The 18,726-nt window shown below is 48.1% G+C and overlaps 1 long non-coding RNA gene across 1 annotated transcript; it reads right to left on the bottom strand.

Moving 5' to 3' along the window:
* Window positions 1-98: 98 nt before the first annotated feature.
* On the bottom strand, window positions 99-6,627 carry LOC137600592 (uncharacterized). Its single transcript, XR_011036960.1, has 3 exons — window positions 6,516-6,627; window positions 380-655; window positions 99-270 (listed from the first exon to the last, which is right to left on the bottom strand). It is a non-coding gene; the product is annotated as an uncharacterized lncRNA (long non-coding RNA).
* Between the last annotated feature and the right edge of the window lie 12,099 nt (window positions 6,628-18,726).

The raw sequence follows: 18,726 nt of genomic DNA on the forward strand, positions 1-18,726 counted from the left end.
TGATTATGCTGCATTTTCGTGTGGTTATTGTGAACTTCACCAAATATCAAAATGTTGGGACAAATTTCACTAATTCTTTCATATGCAAATACCTGGAGAGTCAGCTCTCATGTCACCACCAACTATAACTTCACTATCTTGACTGAGCCGCTGCAGCATCACCTCTTGCAAAGTTTTCCAGTGGTGAATGACTGCAGGCTCAATAAGAGATCTGGAATGCCGGCGAAATGTGTCATATTTGAAAACCTGTAGATCCATCGCCTCGAACACCTGTTGGAAGGCCATTTTTTTTCAATATGACGCACGTAACTTAATCAGATATACTCTACAGTGAGAATAGTTATTTGAATTGAAGGGAATGCAGTTGCATATTATTTACCTGTGCAATTTTTATGAAGGAAGCTCCACTGAGGTACACAGCTGCAGAGAGGTGCAGGTTCCCAGCTGGTGTACTCCCAAGGACAGGCTGGCTATTCCAGTGCCTGCGGAACTCGCAATGGGAGCATCTCTGCTCCACAGACAGGAATATTCCCAGTTTTGTGGTCCTTACTCACATTTCCAGGTGCAGACAGGACACTCGGCAAATAATTTTAGAAGACAGCTTTTATACACTATGTATTTTTTGATCTTCTGGGTGGGAGTGGATGATTCCTTCCTGTATCAAAGAAAATGAGAACACAATTAGAAATCAAACAGTTGTCTTCAGTAGCATACACGTAACTTAAACATGGGTACAACTACTGATGTAAATAACAGCAGCATTACAAAGGAAAATATAGTAAAAAATTATAGAAGATCTGCAGGACAGGAACTTCATTTTCCATAGAGGCTCACGTTTTGTGTGTCACGCCCGAGACAGAAGCGGAGACCAGGTGCGTCTGAACTTAAGTCTTTATTCCCGCAAAGGCACACAAGGGACGCACGGGAAAGACCGATGCACGAGTCCAGGGAAACAGAGCGGGACGAGCGGCGTGCAGACACGGGGGAATACGGACAGGACTTACGGGAAACAGGCAGGCAGGCAGAGGTACAAGTCCGAGAGGCAGAGTTCGTGGTCGGGGACAAAGCAGAGTTCTAATACGGGTCCAGGCAGGCAGGTCGGGGTCCAAAGACAATCCTGGGTCAAGGTAGGAGTCAGGATGAACTTGCGACAAACAAGGCATCAACACAGAGGATCTGACACTGGGTCCGTGTTCAAGCTGGGTCTTTATAGTCTGTGATTAGGGGTAAAACGATGGCAGGTGTGGGATCTGCGCCGTGGGAAACCCACCGCGAGGCTGGGGGCGGACCCCGAGCCGGTTCGTGACAGAACCCCCACCTAAGGGACGGCTCCCGAAGTCCCAAAAACAGAATCCACAGTGCCGGGTGGGTGGGGGGGAAGTAACCAGAAAAGTCTAATACTCCTCCGACCGGTCCGAATCCAGACCACTTTCGTCGACCTGCCGAGAATCCCCAGGACCCGCGGAAGCAGGAACGGCAGGAACCGGAGAATTGCGGCCAGCCCCCCTCGGGCGGCCACGTCGAACAGCAGGCTGGTCAGGGTGCAGGCGGTGGAACTCAGTGATGAGAGTCCCATCCAGGATACATCTCGCAGGAACCCATGTCCTCTCCTCAGGACCATAACCCTCCCAGTCCACGAGGTACTGTAGGCCCCTTCCTCTCCTACGGGACTTCAATAGGCGACGGATGGAGTAGACAAGCCCGTCCTCCAGCAGACGAGGGAGGGGGGGAGGAGGAGCTGCAGGAACCAGCAGACTGTCGTGGACTGGCCTGACCTTGGAGACATGGAAGGTGTATTCTCATGGTCGGAGGGAGCTGGAGCCGGACGGCAGGTGGTGAGATGACCCGCTGGATGGGGAATGGCCCGATGAACCGTGGAGCCAACTTGCGGGACTCCACCCGGAGCGGGAGGTCCCTGGTGGATAGCCAGACCTTCTGGCCCTCTAGGTAGTCAGGTGCGGGGGTTCTCCGGCGGTTGGCTCCCGTAACGTAGCTGGCCGATGACCTCAGCAGGGCGGAGTGGGCGCGGACCCAGGTACGGCGACATCGTCGGGCGTAGGCAAACGCTGACGGGCAGGTAACCTCTCCCTCCTCGGTGGAGAACAGCGGTGGTTGGTACCCATACACACACTGGAATGGGGAGAGTCCGGTGGCAGAGCTGGTGAGAGAATTGTGGTCGTACTCCACCCACAGGAGCTGGTCACGCCGGGAGCGTTGGTTCAGCGACGCCATACACCGGAGTGCTTTCTCCAGCTCCTGGTTAGCCCTCTCAGACTGGCCATTGGACTGGGGATGGAAACTGGAGGTGAGGCTAACTGTGGCCCCCATCTGCTGACAAAACTGTTTCCAGAAAGCAGAGACGAATTGCGGACCACGATCTGACACTACATCTTTAGGGAGTCCATGTAGTCGGAAGATGTGCAGGAGGACCAGTTGGGCAGTCTCTTTTGCCGATGGCAATTTGGGCAGGGGAATAAAATGTGCCATCTTACTGAACCGGTCAACCACCGTGAGGATGGTGGTCATGCCGTTAGAGGAAGGAAGTCCCGTAACAAAGTCCAGGGCAATATGGGACCATGGGCGATTGGGCACCAGCAGGGGTTGTAAAAGTCCAGCTGGGGGGCGACACACAGATTAATTCCGGGTGCAGATAGGGCACGCTCGTACATAGTCCAGGATATCCTTTTTCAGGCTGGGCCACCAGAACCTTTGGCTGACAAGGAAGGCCGTACGGGTGGAACCGGGGTGGCAGGCCAGACGGGATTCATGACTCCACTGGATGACTGGAGTCCTCAGGTCATCTGGCACGAACAAGCGGTCAGCGGGGCAAGCGCTGGGTCCGGGCTGGTCACGAATGGCCTCTCTCACCCTCTCCTCGACATCCCAGGTCAGGGCAGCAACCACGCAGGGGCCGGGAAGAATGGGTGTGCCGTCTTGGGACGAGGCGTCATTCCCCGAAAACTGACGGGAAAGTGCGTCAGGTTTAACGTTGCGAGAACCAGGGCGGTATGACAAGGGGAAGTTGAACCTGGTGAAAAATAATCCCTGTCTGGGATTGAGTCTCTTCGCTGAACGAATATATTCCAGATTATTATGATCTGTCCATATCAGGAATGGGACAGAAGCGCCCTCCAGCCAGTGATGCCATTCCTCCAGAGCCAGTTTTACCAGCCAGTTCTCGATTCCCGATGTCGTAGTTGCGCTCAGCTGGCGACAATCGACAAGAGAAAAACGCACAGGGGTGAAGTTTCTTGTCCTCTGCCGACCTCTGGGACAACACCGCTCCCACCCCCACATCAGAAGCGTCCACCTCCACGACGAACTGGCGTTCAGAGTCTGGCATGCGGAGGATGGGCGCAGAGGAGAAACGGGTCCGGAGAGCGTTAAACGCCCTATCAGCCACAGGGGTCCAGGAAAATGGCTGTCTGATGCTGGTAAGAGTGGTGAGAGGGGCTGCAATTGAACTATAATCCCGGATGAAACGTCTATAGAAGTTCGCAAACCCCAGGAACTGCTGGAGCTTCTTACGGTTATCCGGAACTGGCCAAAAGGTCACTGCAGAGACTTTGGCTGGGTCCATTTGTATATTTCCTTCTGCAATTACATAGCCCAGGAAGGAAGTGGATTTGACATGGAACTCGCATTTCTCTGCCTTAACAAATAATGAGTTCTCGAGCAAACGACTGAGCACCACACGGACATGTCTCTCGTGCTCTGACTGAGTTCGGGAAAAAATTAGAATGTCATCTAGATAAACAAACACAAATTTATTTAACATGTCCCTCAGAATATCGTTGATCAGAGCCTGGAAGACAGCCGGTGCATTTGTAAGTCTGAACGGCATCACTAGGTATTCATAATGTCCAGTGGGGGTGTTAAACGCAGTCTTCCACTCGTCTCCCTCCCGGATCCGGACCAAGTGGTAGGCATTGCGTAAGTCCAATGTAGTGAAGACTGTGGCCCCCTCAGGGAGTTCAAAAGCAGAAGAGAGCAGGGGAAGAGGGTACCGGTTCTTGATCGTGATCTCATTCAGTCCCCGGTAATCGATACATGGACGGAGCGAACCATCCTTCTTCCCCACGAAGAAGAACCCCGCACCAGCGGGAGAGGACAATGGCCGGATGATGCCTGTAGCCAAGGAGTCATTAATATAGTCCTCCATAGACCTCCTTTCCGGAACAGAGAGGGAGTACAGACGACCCCTGGGTGGAGTAGAACCAGGAAGCAGGTCGATGGCACAGTCGTAGGGCCGATGTGGGGGCAGAGAGGTAGCCTTGGCTTTGTTGAACACCTCTCTGAAATCATGATAAACCTCAGGAACCTTGGAGATATCGGGAGGTGGTCCAACTGGAGGTTTGCAAGAGTCTGGCATTGCCGCCTTTAAACATGTCCGGTGGCTATCTTTACTCCACTCCAGAATGGAGACTGTTAACCAGTCTATGCGGGGATTGTGTCGGCGGAGCCAGGGGTATCCGAGAATAATAGCCTGGCCGGGTGACCGGAGCAGATGAAACTGAGCGGCCTCCTGGTGATTTCTGGGAATGGACATCTGGACCGGTGCGGTGACCTCGGTGACGATACCCAGGGGGTGACCGTCCAGCGCCCGGGCAGGAACAGGAGTGGGTAGAGGCTGGCGTTGCAGGTTCCACTGGCGGGCCAGCTCAGAGTCCATAATGTTCGCCTCGGCCCCGGAGTCCACCAGGGCGGAGAGGCTGTGGAGCTTACCAGGGAGGTGAATGCGAACCTGGACGAGGGGCTTGCGGGGGTTAGATGTCTGGGAGGGTCGGGTAGTGACTGAGCTCATCCGGACCCCTCCTACTGCCAGTGAGCTCTGGCTTTTAACGGACATGATGCTACTCTGTGTCCCCCCTCCCCGCAGTGCAGACACAGGTTGGCGGAGAACCGGCGCTGACGCTCCGCAACACTGAGTGAGGACCGGCCCACTTCCAAGGGTTCATCAGGTCTCTCGGCAGGTTCGGGTGTGGCAGTGCCGAGTGCGCTGGATCGGCGAGTGCTGGGGAGCGTAGGAGTCTGGCGCCCTCTCTCCCGTCGACGACCCTGGACCCGCTGATCGATCCGCGTCGCCAAGGCGATGGCTCCGTCGAGAGTGGTCTGGGGTTCGTGGGAGACCAGCTCGTCTTTAATATAATCTGCCAGACTGTGGTAAAAAGCGTCCACCAGCGCCTCATTATTCCACAAACTGCGTGCTGCTAAAGTCCGAAAGTTAATGGCATGATCCGACACCATGCTCCGCCCCTGCCAAACTGACATGAGTTCTCTGGATGCCTCCGCTGTCGAAGACCCGAGTTCAAACACCTTGATCATCTCCGTTGAGAGCAGATGGAAGGAGGAGCAGGCGGGAGACTGACGCTCGTACTCAGCTGTCGCCCAAAGCTGAGCGTGGCCCGTGAGGTGGGTGATGACGTAGGCCACCCGTGCTGGTTCAGAGGTAAAAGTCCGGGGTTGAAGGGCGACTAAAAGTCTACAGTTTGTCAGAAAGGGGCGGAGTCGAGCAGGATCTCCGTCAAACCTTTCTGGGTTACCCACACGCGGTTCCGGTGACGCAGCAGGGAGATCCCCGGGGGGCGGGGCCATGACACTGGGGGAAAGCCCCGAAGCAACGGAGGCGCTGGGCGCAGCGCTCGCCGGAACTTCCCGCTGCAGCGGAGCCTGGATCTGGTCGTTCTGGCGATGGACCTGCTGGAGCAGCACAGTCATCGCGGTGGAGACTTGGTCCAGGCGACCCTCGGCGCGCAGAAGACGGTCCTTTGCGGAGAGTTCAGACGCTGGTTCCATTCTGATCAGATCTTACTGTCACGCCCGAGACAGGAGCGGAGACCAGGTACGTCTGAACTTAAGTCTTTATTCCCGCAAAGGCATACAAGGGACGCACGGGAAAGACCGATGCACGAGTCCAGGGAAACAGAGCGGGACGAGCGGCGTGCAAACACGGGGGAATACGGACAGGACTTACGGGAAACAGGCAGGCAGGCAGAGGTACAAGTCCGAGAGGCAGAGTTCGTGGTCGGGGACAAAGCAGAGTTCTAATACGGGTCCAGGCAGGCAGGTCGGGGTCCAAAGACAATCCTGGGTCAAGGTAGGAGTCAGGATGAACTGGCGACAAACAAGGCATCAACACAGAGGATCTGACACTGGGTCCGTGTTCAAGCTGGGTCTTTATAGTCTGTGATTAGGGGTAAAATGGTGGCAGGTGCGTCTGATGATTGGACGCAGGTGTGGGATCTGCGCCGCGGGAAACCCACCGCGAGGCTGGGGGCAGACCCCGAGCCGGTTCGTGACATTGTGAATATAAACTGTACAATAGAAATGTAACGAAATAAGGAGCCATAACAATATCATGACATACATGAATCTGTCTCAAAAAATGTTAAACTAAACTCTTCACTTCACTTACTGTCTTGCTGGAATATTCAAATACACAACACTTACTTTTTACTGAACTACTATCAATACATGTACACTCACTAACACACACAACATAATGAGTAACTTACGACACAAGTGTTGACTCTGACAGTGCTGTGATGGACTCTGCAGGATCATAGGTGCGATCCTCCCCCTTTGAAGCTAACGTAGTAGAGCTGCCCTCTAATGGTTCTTCCTCCAGCTCCTCTTCAAGGTCCAGACGAGGTCTCTTTGAGGGTCTCTTTACAGGTGTTGATGAAAAAAGGATAGGTCTGCTAGAAATGTTCCAACAACATCTTTACAGGACGCAGTTGCCTGAACACCTATAGACAATAATATTTAGAAAATTAGTCTATTTAACCAATTTTATTAAAACATATTGTATGGAATATGACTTGTACATACCTTTACTTCTATAGTGGGAATGAAGAGTCCTGAAGGACAGCTGTGTACCAACACTATGGGTGTCCACTGGATCAGTTTGGCACGCCACTTCCTTTGACGCTGGTGGCTGAATAGATGCACAAGGGAGAGGGACACTAATTTCAGGACACCAGTGTATAGATTAGAAGGACAGACCTGTGTGCGTTGTCGCTATGACGCCAAACAAACAATCGACTTCAACACATGCACGCACACACACAATACAAGACAAAGCACAACTCCCTACTTAGCCTAGCATAAGTTGACTTTATTTATGCTGAGATATAATAGGTTAAGAAAACATTAGACCAACTTATGTGCGTTTTAGCTTTATACTGTAGGTCCAGCGCGCACACACGTGTTGGAGCGTGGGCGCACACGCAAACGCGAAACAAAGGAGACCTCCCTACATAGCCTAGCATAACATGACTTCATTAATGCTAACAGACAACAGGAAAAAAGATAAAATATGAGCCCAACTTGTTTGCGTTGTACCTACTGTTGGTTTAGCATGCACACACGTGTTGGAGCGCACACACGCAAATGCGAAACAAAGCAGTACTACCTTGTAGAGGCAAGGACTTACTTCCTGCGTTTTCACTTGGGGTAGTGGGTGTGGCATCTGGGCTTGCACTAGCAGCTAGTATGACTAAGCCACTGTGGCTCAGTGTAAAAGAATTGAGTAAGCCACAAAATGCCACACTCTGTGTCCAAGACAGTGGTGCAGCATGCGGACGACCAATGCTTGTTGTGGGGGGGTCCGGGGGGCCTCCCCCAGGAATTTTTTTTAGAAAATGGGGTTGTTTTCCTGCATTCTGAGGGCAAAATCTTCTGTTCAGTTTACCTACAAAAATACACTTAACTCAACAGTTCAAGCTTAACTATCTTTCTGTCCTACTTTATGCAGGTATAAATGTGAGATTCAACAATTGAAAACTTCCATTCACTATGTGAAGATACAGTCATATAAAATATTACTCAATGTTTAATTGTAAGTTTTACTTAGACTAGCAGACATTTTAACTTTGACCACCATCAACACCATTGGTATGCCATAGTTTTTTAATTCGATAACATGATTTTTCATTTCAATTTAAAAAGGCATAAAAAACCCAAACAACAAACCATGGGTAACCAAGGAGGTGAAGGCTGTCCTGAACAGGAAGAAGCGGGCGTTAAGGAGTGGGAACGAGGATGCGATGAGAGAGGCCCAGCAGGCAGTGAGACTCTGCCTGAGGGAGGCCAAAGACAGCTACAGAAGGAAGCTGGAGAACCAGTTTGGGCGCAACCAGGTGCGGGAGGTCTGGAGTGGCATGAGGGCCATCACCGGCTATGGAGAGGGCCGTGGTACAGTGGAGGGGAACGTGGAGAGAGCTGATGAACTTAACAGCTTTTTTAATCAGTTCAGCTCCCGCACCACTCCATGCGCCTGTCCCCAGAGTTCCCCCGGCCCAGCTGATCCGACTCCACCTACCTCCTTCTCCCCCTCTCCGTCCAGCTCATCTGCCTCCCCCTCTCCCTCTCCATCCACTTCGCCCACTTACCTCAGTCTAAACTCAGACCCTTCCCCCACCTCAACTGCCGGACCCCCCGGCCGGAGGGATCAACATGCCACCCCCCCCACACTCGGCCATCACCGTGGAACAGGTGACGTCTGCGTTGAGGAGGCTTCGCCCATGGAAGGCAGCCGGACCAGACCAGGTCCACCCTAGACTCCTGAAAGCCTGTGCTGCCGAACTGGGCGGACCCCTACACCAGGTCTTCGACCTCAGTCTCCGGCTGGGGAGGGTCCCATCCTTGTGGAAGACATCCTCCATCGTCCCTGTACCCAAGCGGAGACGCCCCACTGAGCTCAACGACTATCAGACCAGTCGCTCTCACCTCGCACGTGATGAAGACCCTAGAGCGACTGGTCCTGGAGCTCATGTGTCCCCAGGTGCAGGGCGCGATGGACCCTCTCCAGTTCGCCTACCGGCCACAAGTTGGGGCTGACGATGCAGTCCTGTACCTCCTCCACCGGGCCCTCTCCTACTTGGATGTCGGGAGTTGTGCAATGAGGGTGCTCTTTTTTGACTTCTCGAGCGCCTTCAACACCATCCAGCCCCGGCTCCTGCAGGAGAAACTGTCATCCATGGCTGTGGATCCCTATCTCGTGAGCTGGATCACGGACTATCTAACAGACAGGCCCCAGTACGTCCGTATAGGGAACTGTCTGTCATCAGTGGTGACCAGCAGCACCGGGGCCCCGCAGGGAACGGTACTCTCCCCCCTTCTCTTCATCCTCTACACAACAGACTTCTAACTCGGGTACGTGCAACATGCAGAAGTTCTCTGATGACACTGCAATTGTGGCATGTATCAGGGAGGGTGATGAGAGGGAGTACAGGAGAGTGGTGACGGACTTTGTGGGGTGGTGTCAGCGGAACGAGCTTCAGCTAAACATCTCCAAAACCAAGGAAATGGTGCTGGATTTCCGGCGGGCACCACCCTCCCCACAGCCAGTAGTAATCGGGGGTAAGGAGGTGGAGGTAGTGGGGACTAAGTGGGGATAGTGGGGATAGTGGGGATAAGTACCTGGGGCTGCAGCTGGACAGTAGACTGGACTGGTCGCACAACCTGGACTGTGTATACAAGAAGGGTCAGAGTAGGTTGTACTTCTTGAGGAGGCTGGCCTCCTTCAACATCAGCTCTAATCTGCTCAGACTGTTCTACCAGTCCATTGTGTCCACTGTGCTGTCCTACGCCATTGTGTGTTGGGGTGGTGGTGCCAGGAAACGGGACACATAGAGACTCGACAGGCTCATCCGGAGGGCTAGCTCTGTGATCGGTCATGATCTGGACTCAATACAGACTGTTCTAGAGAGGAGGACTATGTCCGGGTTTAGATCGATCCTGGGTAACACCACCCACCCCCTGCACACCACCTTCACCCAGCAGAGGAGCTCCTTCAGTGGCAGACTGCTGTCACCAAGCTCCTCCACTGAGAGACTCAGGACCTCCTTTGTGCCTCGTGCCATCAGAGGGCACAACCACTCTCTCAGAAGGAGAGGTCTGAAGCCGCAGGGTCATCAAGGTCGGGTGAGAAGGGATAGACGAGGGGGGCCTGGGATGCACTGTGGATGCACTGTGGGACACTTTGTGGGGGTCCTTAGTGTCAGTTTACAGCTCGGTTCAGCCACGTGTTACTGATCATACATCATCTACACCCAATGCTCTGTGCCATTACTCTGTCATTGTTATGTGTATTTATTGTATCTCTTGCGGGCAGATGTCGCCTGAATTTCCCTTGGGATCAATAAAGTATCTATCTATCTATCTATCTATCTATCTATCTATCTATCTATCTATCTATCTATCTATCTATCTAGCAAGGGAGGTGAATACACATTTACATGCATCGCTGGTTATTCCTGCTGGTCATAGGGAACAAAAGTCTAAGACTACAAACAAGTATTGATAATACCTTTCATTTACCTTCTGATCGGTCTGTCACCACTTCTCCCCCCTCTCAGCATTCACCATTTTTTTTATTAATGAGGACTTTAACACAAACTCTACTATAAAACACTGGATTCTTTCGATCAATCGTCCTCACCTTGTCGTACTCCAATTCGCGGGTTCAGCTTGTAAAAAAACAATATTTTTGTTTTTCATTGGACGAGAGGAGGTCATGACCCAAGTGCATATTTAATGATCGGGAGCGTTCGGATCACTTCGGCTATTTCCGTCGGCATGCCTCAGCTAAATTCCACCGGCATGCGGAAATAGCGGAAGTAGCGGCGCTAGCGCCGCTCGCTAGCAGAAATAGCCTAGCGGAAATAGCGAGCGCCGCGAAAAAGTTGTAAGTTTTAGCCTAATTTCCGTAAAAATAACAACGCCACTGTGGCTACACAGTCTAAAAACCTTGTAGCCAATCTGGAATTTACTTGGCCTATGGATGGATAGCGCAAGCCCAGGGCATGTATGTGTGGGTGTGTTGATGCATGAGACTGACTGATTGATTGCCTGATGAATATCACCTGTGCTTGGCTGTGATTCTGTTTGCTTGGTACAGAGAGAGTGTGAGGTGCGGTGTCGATATTTCTGTTGATCGCAAAGAGTAAACTATTCTCATCTAAGTCTAGTCCAGTCATCTTCAATTTCACTGTTCTTCACTGAATGCAAATTGAATGTACACAACTGCAATGGTACCTTGTGTTTTCTGCTTGGACTCGGTGTGTCAGACAGAGCCCCGCTCGTTCTCCTCTCAGTGACTAAATTTGGTTTTTGATAGTCACAACAAAGTCAACAGAAATGGCTACTGGAACAGCTACGGGACCTTTTGATTCTCTACTGGATTTATCCACTTTGGACAGTTCAACCATGTTCCATGGTGAACGTGAGTAAATCCGAGTGAAAGCACAGCAAAGATAAGTAGAACTCATTTCATTTATGCTGTTTATACCTGCTTGGACACAGCTGATGATCGTTTTGGCTGCGTATTGGACGCTAATTGATGCTGTGGCTATCGTTTGATGTGATTGCTCATGAGATAAACTGAGAAAACTGATAATTTCTTTGTGCGCACTAAAGGTCTAAAGTTGATGTGGATTAACGAAGCAAACATGGATTGTGACATATGCTCTGAACTTTTGTGATACACATATTGCTGGATGTTAAGATGAGTGGATCAAATGCTGGCTCAAATGTCAATGAAACTGTGAAAAGAAAAATTACTGTCACTGAAAAGGTTGTTGGTTGCAAAATGGAGAAGCTTCAAAAAGAACGCCAATTAAGAGTGAATAAAATGAAAGGTATCATCATTTCATTAAAAGAACTCATGAAGAATGATGAAAATATTTCACAGGTTCAAACTCAACTGGACACATTGATGCAACTACATAAGGAGACAGCTTCCTTCCACGATTCATTAGTGGAAATGTTGTCTGAGGTTGAAAAGGATAAACAAAATTTGTGGTTTGCAAGAATTACTAAACATAACAAAGAATTTACTGAGGATGTGACACTGTGGCTCTCTGAAATTAAAAGACCAGTCTCAAGATGTGGAGCAAAGGACAATGTGGAGGAAAATGGTGAAGATGACATTCAACAGAGGATAGCACCTCAAATGTTGGGACACAAAAAACATGGATCAAAAACTGGAACTTCAAGAACATCAACCTCAACTGCGTGTTCTCGTGTACAGGCTGAAGCTGAAATGGCTGCTCTTCTTGCTCGTCATAAATTTTTCAACCAAAAGCAAGAGCTTGATTAGCAAGAGGCTGTAATAAGAAAAAGGAAAAAAAGATTTGAGCTTGAAGTGGAAATAGCAGCTGCCCAGGCTCGGATAGAAGTTTTAAAAGTCTCAGGAAGCAGTGTGAAAGGCACCAGAGATAAAAATTCTGACATGGACTTTAATATGTCAAGTGGGGCCTATGCTGCTCTTAAGGCTGAGAGTGCTGCTATCGCACCTAGTGTCTATGGATCGTATGATAATCAAAATACATCTCAGTCTCATTTCACAAAGCCAGGTGAAAGGAAAGTTACCGTTGGTTATGGTTATCAAACTGTACAACAGAGGCCGCCTGGACTTCAAATGGCTCACAATGTTGTTAATAATGTTCCAGCTCCTCAGCTTGCAGCCAGTCCACATGTTCAGATGCCAGTCATTGATGACAACAATTTGCTATCCATAATGGCAAGGCAAAATGAGATTTCTGCTCTGCTGGTATGACAACAAAACATCTCTCATTTGCCAAAGAGAGAAATTCAAGTATTTGATGGAAATCCTCCTCAATATCATAGCTTCATAAGATCGTTTGAGCACAATGTTGAAGAAAGAACAAGTGATGCTGAAGATAGTTTGCACTTCCTGGTACAATACACTAGAGGACAACCACAGGAACTTGTTCGAAGCAGTTCTGCATCCTTCTGTACAACAGGTCTGATGAACAAGCTGAAAGTTTCAGGAAGAAGAACTAAAATTCTCTTACGCACAATGGACCAGGAAAATCTTGTGGAATGCTGCATTGTGTCAGACCTAGAGGTGGCTGGTCTGGAAAATGATCTTTACTGTGACTTGCCTGATGTCTTTACACAGAAGAAAATGCCTGTTGATAGGAGCAACATATCACTGAAACAGGATCTAGTCAAATGGCCATATTTGCATGGGATACGCCTACCTGAAATTGATGCAGACATTGAACTGTTGATAGGCGTAAATGTACCTAGAGCGTTGGAACCAATAAATGTGATTTCAAGTGAAAACGGAGGGCCATACGCTCTTCAGACCATGTTGGGCTGGACTGTTAACGGGCCAACATCAAAAGTGGACTTGGAATATCCCGGTATCACAGCTAACGGCATCTCTGTGGTGAAATTGGATCAGCCATGGAAGCAGAAGTCACAACTGGACTCCCCTGAATGCAGCCCTGAAGAGCAACTGGGTCCATCAAAGAAGAATGGCCAATCTATAGACATGAAAAGCTCTGTTGAGCTGATGGATGTGCAGAGCCTGACAATGGGTTGGACGGATAAGGAACAGAAAAAGGTTTTGAGCAAGGAACTGCAGGGTGTCAGACACTTTCCATGCTTTTCTCACTGTGGAGGACTTGAAAGAGAGCTGGAAACTATTGGATCTTCTCAAAGGAAAACTTTGCAACAGTGGAATCAGATCAGATCGAAATCGGTGTATTCGAAAAGGATGAATTGTATGGAGTGCATGGATGGAAACAAGTATAGTACATGTCCAATCTGTTCTGGAACTGAATGCAAATTAAATGTACACAACTGCAATGGTACCTCATGTTTTCTACTTGGACTCGGCGTGTCAGAGCCCCGCTCTTTCTCCTCTCAGTGACTAAATTTGGTTTTTCATAGTCACAACATACCTAATTAGCCAAATAGCACTCGATCACTCATGCTAACAGACAACTGCTAAAAAGATTAATATGGTGAGACTTACCTGTGGCCAGGAGCAGTTCCTTGGTCCCATATGGTTGGGAGTGATCCTTGAATGAGGATCTGAAACACAGCGATATATATATATATATATATTTATTTATTTATTTATAACACTGTTACAGGAGCAAAAACAAAAATGTTGCGTTTATATTTTTGTTAAGTGTAAAATGAACATTATTGAATTGTAGAATAAGAGTATAATACTTGGAAATTTTCATCTCATAAATGTACAACACAACACTGATTTTTTGTAAGGTTTCAGTCAATTTAAGGATGTAAACTGTACATGTCCTGTATTCAAATACACTAAAAAATATTGCTCTCACACTTCAGTTTAAATACAGTATATTGACTATATAGAGCCTTTCTGGTCTAACTGATGTCTCAAAGCACTTCACAACATACGCTATTCAATTCAGAAAACCAAGACGTTATGCTCCTGTGAGAAGTTGAGCAACGAGGCCACATCCTGCCACTGCCCAGCACTGATGACTAGGGGTTTTGAGAGAGTGGAAATACGAGTTCAGACACACTAATGAATGCCACAGCCTGTCCTTCATTTACGCTGTAGTTATATTTCAGACATAGCCATCTAAAGCAGTTAAGGCAAGAATAAGTTATGTGTTGTATGGCTGCTGTGGTCTTAGGCCAGAACTCTATGAGACCTGAAAAGAAAAAAACCCCAAATGTTCGGGGTTAGTGACCTGCATGAATGAAATGTAGAAGGAAAGTGTAGCAAATCTTTAATTCTCATTTATGTTCAACATCCCTGCTGCTACTTTACAATGTAGCCACAAGAAGACACAAGCCGGTGTCTTATTATGCTGGTCCCAAGCCTGGATAAATACAGAGGGTTGCATCACAAAGGGTGTCCGGTGTAAACCTTTTGCCAAATCAAACATGCGAATCAAACCTATGACTTTCATACTGGATCAGTCGAGGCCTGGGTTAACAACGACCGCCATCGGTGCTGTTGACCTACAGGGTGCTGGTGGAAATTGGACCACTGTTGGTTTAAGAAGTTGTTTACCAGGATCTTAGATAGTGAGAAGATTCCTGAGGAATGGAGAAGTGTGCTGGTGCCCATTTTTAAGAACAAGGGAGACGTGCAGAGTTGCGGCAACTACAGAGGAATAAAGCTGATAAGTCATACAATGAAGTTATGGGAAAGAGTAGTTGAAGCTAGACTAAGGGCAGAAGTGAGCATTTGTGAGCAGCAGTATGGTTTCATGCCAAAAAAGAGTACTACAGATGCAATATTTGCCTTGAGGATGTTGATAGAGAAGTACAGAGAAGGCCAAATGGAGCTTCATTGTGTTTTTGTAAATCTGGAGAAACCTTATGACAGGGTGCCCAGAGAGGAACTGTGGTATTGTATGAGGAAGTCTGGAGTGGCAGAGAAGTATGTGAGAGCAGTGCAGGACATGTATGAGGACTGTAAGACAGTGGTGAAGTATGCTGTAGGTGCGACAGAGGAGTTCAAGGTGGAGGTGGGACTGCATCAGGGATCAGCTCCGAGCCCCTTCTTGTTCACCATGGTGATGGACAGCCTGACAGATGAGGTTAGACAGGAATCTCCGTGGACTATGATGTTTGCAGATGACAGTGTGATCTGCAGTGAGAGCAGGGAACAGGTGGAGGAGAAGCTAGAGAAGTGGAGGTTTGTCCTGGAAAGGAGAGGAATGAAGGTTAGCCGCAGTAAGAAAGAGTACATGTGTGTGAATGAGAGGGACCCAAGTGGAAGAGTGAGGTTACAGGGAGAAGAGATCAAGAAGGTGGACGATTTTAAGTACTTGGGGTCAACAGTCCAGAGCAATGGAGAGTGTGGAAAAGAGGTGAAGAAGCGTGTATAGGCAGGATGGAATGGGAAAGTGTCAGGTGGGCTGTGTGATAGAAGAGTTTCAGCTAAAATGAAAGGAAAGATGTACAAAACTGTGGTGTGACCAGTGATGTTGTTTGGCCTAGAGACAAGTGTCACTGAGGAAAAGACGGGAGACAGAGCTGGAGGTAGCAGAGATGAAGATGCTGACGTTCTCTTTGGGAGTGACCAGGAAGGATAGGATCAGGAATGAGCACATCAGAGGGACATCACATGTTAGGGGTTTTGGAGATAAAGTCAGAGAGGCCAGACTGAGATGGTTTGGACATGTCCAGAGGAGAGATGGTGAATATATTGGCAGAAGGATGCTGAGTTTTAAACTGCCAGGCAGGAGGAAGACCAAAGAGGAGGAGGTTTATGGATGTAGTGAAAGAGGACATGAAGGTAGTTGGTGTGAGAGAAGAGGATGCAGAGGACAGGTTTAGATGGACGCAACTGATTCGCTGTGGCGACCCCTGACTCTAGTAAGTCAAATCCAATCACATGCATATGTTAGTGTGTACAGGCCCTGAACAAACAAGCACACACAGGTAGAGGGAGGTAGAGTGGCGGGCAGCTCCTTTGTGGTGCACCCCAAATGAGCAACTTGTAAGGGGGACAGCGTCTTGCTCAAGGGCACTTCGGCAGTGCTCCGGAGGTGGGAGCGGGAATCGAACCGCTGATCTCAGAACATTGGACGACCAGCTCTACCACGCGCTCTACCACTGAGCCACTGCCGCCCCAAGTTCAACAGAAAATCACCTTTCAAGAAAAACTAGTATATACAGTACAAAGAAAGAGGGACGAAGATAAAAACACAGCAATCACCTTGAAGGGAAATATTTACAAATAAGGAAAAGAAATTCAGGAGCATACTCGAAACTGGAGAAAAACAGGATTAGGAAAAAAACCATAACAAGGGTAGAATCTATTAAACACATGGACTAATGCAGTTACGTGCAGTTAGTTTCATGGCTGATGAGGCACTAACTTCATCATAATATCAAAATTAGATTGACAAAATATGAAACTGTAGTTTAGCTTATTCACCATTTACTTAACAACAGTGAGTGGGTTGTGTTTAAAGTCTCATAGCAGAATTATTTACACATACAAACTGTAACACATAAAGGAGTACATTTGATTAAAAAACATTGTTATGTTGTTACCTACATGTTTGTTTATATGTTATGTTTACTTATAAATGAACTCCCTGCGCAGGTCCTTCTGAACAAAGGCATCGAAAAAATTTTAAGTCGAGATATCTAATCCTCCATTTTTATAATAAGGCAAGGCATGTGGAAAAAACCAATGAATGGCTGCACTTGTCTTACTGACTATAGCTCATAGCTTGCTGTCACTTATTCTGCGGCCAAAGAATAATAATCCCAAGAAGAATCCCTGGGATCACCAGCAACCCCTACTATGAGGCAGGAGAACTGCGTGCTTCACTTACTGCCTCTTCCCAGCTGTTTTAGGATCGATCAACTCATAGACAGACATTACACACTTACAATTGTTGACAAAAAACACTGTACATTATATACCTTAAACTATGGAAATGTAGTTCATATAACAAGCGTGTCTGAACAATTCATTAGCGACATATAGAGAGACAGAACTACAGTCTCACTGCTTAGCATGCCAGCACAGCTAGCCGAGTCATTACTCAATCCATGGTGAGGCTCAGCTGGCTGGTGCTTCACTACAAGTCTCATCTGAGGCCCCATCCACACGATGCCGGAACTTTTTGAAAACGCAACTTTTTACACGCCGCATCAAAAATGATTCGCATCCACATGACAGTGTTTTCAAAAAGATCTCCATCCACACGTATCCGCATCAGTGCTTTGATCAACACATGTATAAGCAGAACAACTCTGAGAACGACAGGAGAGAGGACCGGGACCGTGTGAAAATTCATGATGTTCCTCCTAGAGGAGGACCTCCATCACAGAGTTCTCCACCAGCAGGCAGCACATCCTGGTCTGACCCAGAACTGGTGCCAGCGTCTTTGGCGAAGAACGTGAATGAATGAATGAATAAATAAATACATATTTAAACTTCATGAAACATAAATAAAGTAACAGACGAACAAATATTTAAGTGCAAAGCACGTTTATCAACGTATTTTCGATGTGGAGCTTATACATCAGAAAATAGCCGGTTTTATCTCCATTTGTACATGTAGACATGGGTCACATGTATGACGTCACAGCGATTTTCCCCGCAGGGACACACCGCCCGGATAGAAAAAGTTGCGGATACACCATCCACATGACAACGCAGACCCAGTGTTTTCAAAAAATTCCACCTTGGCTAGCGTTATCAAAAAGTTGCGTTTTCGTCCCGGATATCTACGTTGTCGTGTGGACGGAAGGTGTAAACGCAACAAAAAAGTTACGTTTTCAAAAAGTTCCGGCATCGTGTGGACAGGGCCTCAGTATTTCAGTGGTAAATGTGAAAATTTGGGGTAAAAATGATCTAAAAATTGTGACATTAAATGAAAAATAACTTTAGAATATACATCACTGGATAAATACTGTATAACCAATTAATTTATTTCATCCATTTTCCTTTTTTTTTCTCCCCATGATGGCTAGTGAGACCATGCCTCAACTGCCTCCCTGGACTGCAGGTCACTGGTCTAATGTCTAAGAAAGACATCAGAACATGTTTCTGGTTATCCTATTCGTTACTGAAGAATTCCCATACAAGATTGCAAACCTTACCATTCTGGATGGGTGCATGTTTTCTGAGAAAAACATTTATTTCTATTTTTATCGATTGGGTGGCACTGCGGCACAGTGGATAGTGCTGTTTCCTCATGGCAAGAAGATTCAATTCCTTTCTGTGTGGAGTTTGTATGTTCTCTCCGTGTCTGTGTGGCTTCTCTCTGGGTTCTCTGACTTCCTCCCACCTCCAAAAACATGCAGCTTAGGTGTATTGGTTGCAACAAATTCTCTGTAGGTGTGAATGTGAGTGGTTGTTTGTCTTTCATGTGACTTTGCGATGAGCTGGCGTTTTATCCGAGGTGCAGCCTGGCTCTCGCCTGCAGTCAGCAGAACCATGCTGGT

The sequence above is a fragment of the Antennarius striatus genome, chromosome 8 (genome assembly GCF_040054535.1).
Source record: "Antennarius striatus isolate MH-2024 chromosome 8, ASM4005453v1, whole genome shotgun sequence".
Lineage (NCBI taxonomy): Eukaryota > Metazoa > Chordata > Actinopteri > Lophiiformes > Antennariidae > Antennarius > Antennarius striatus.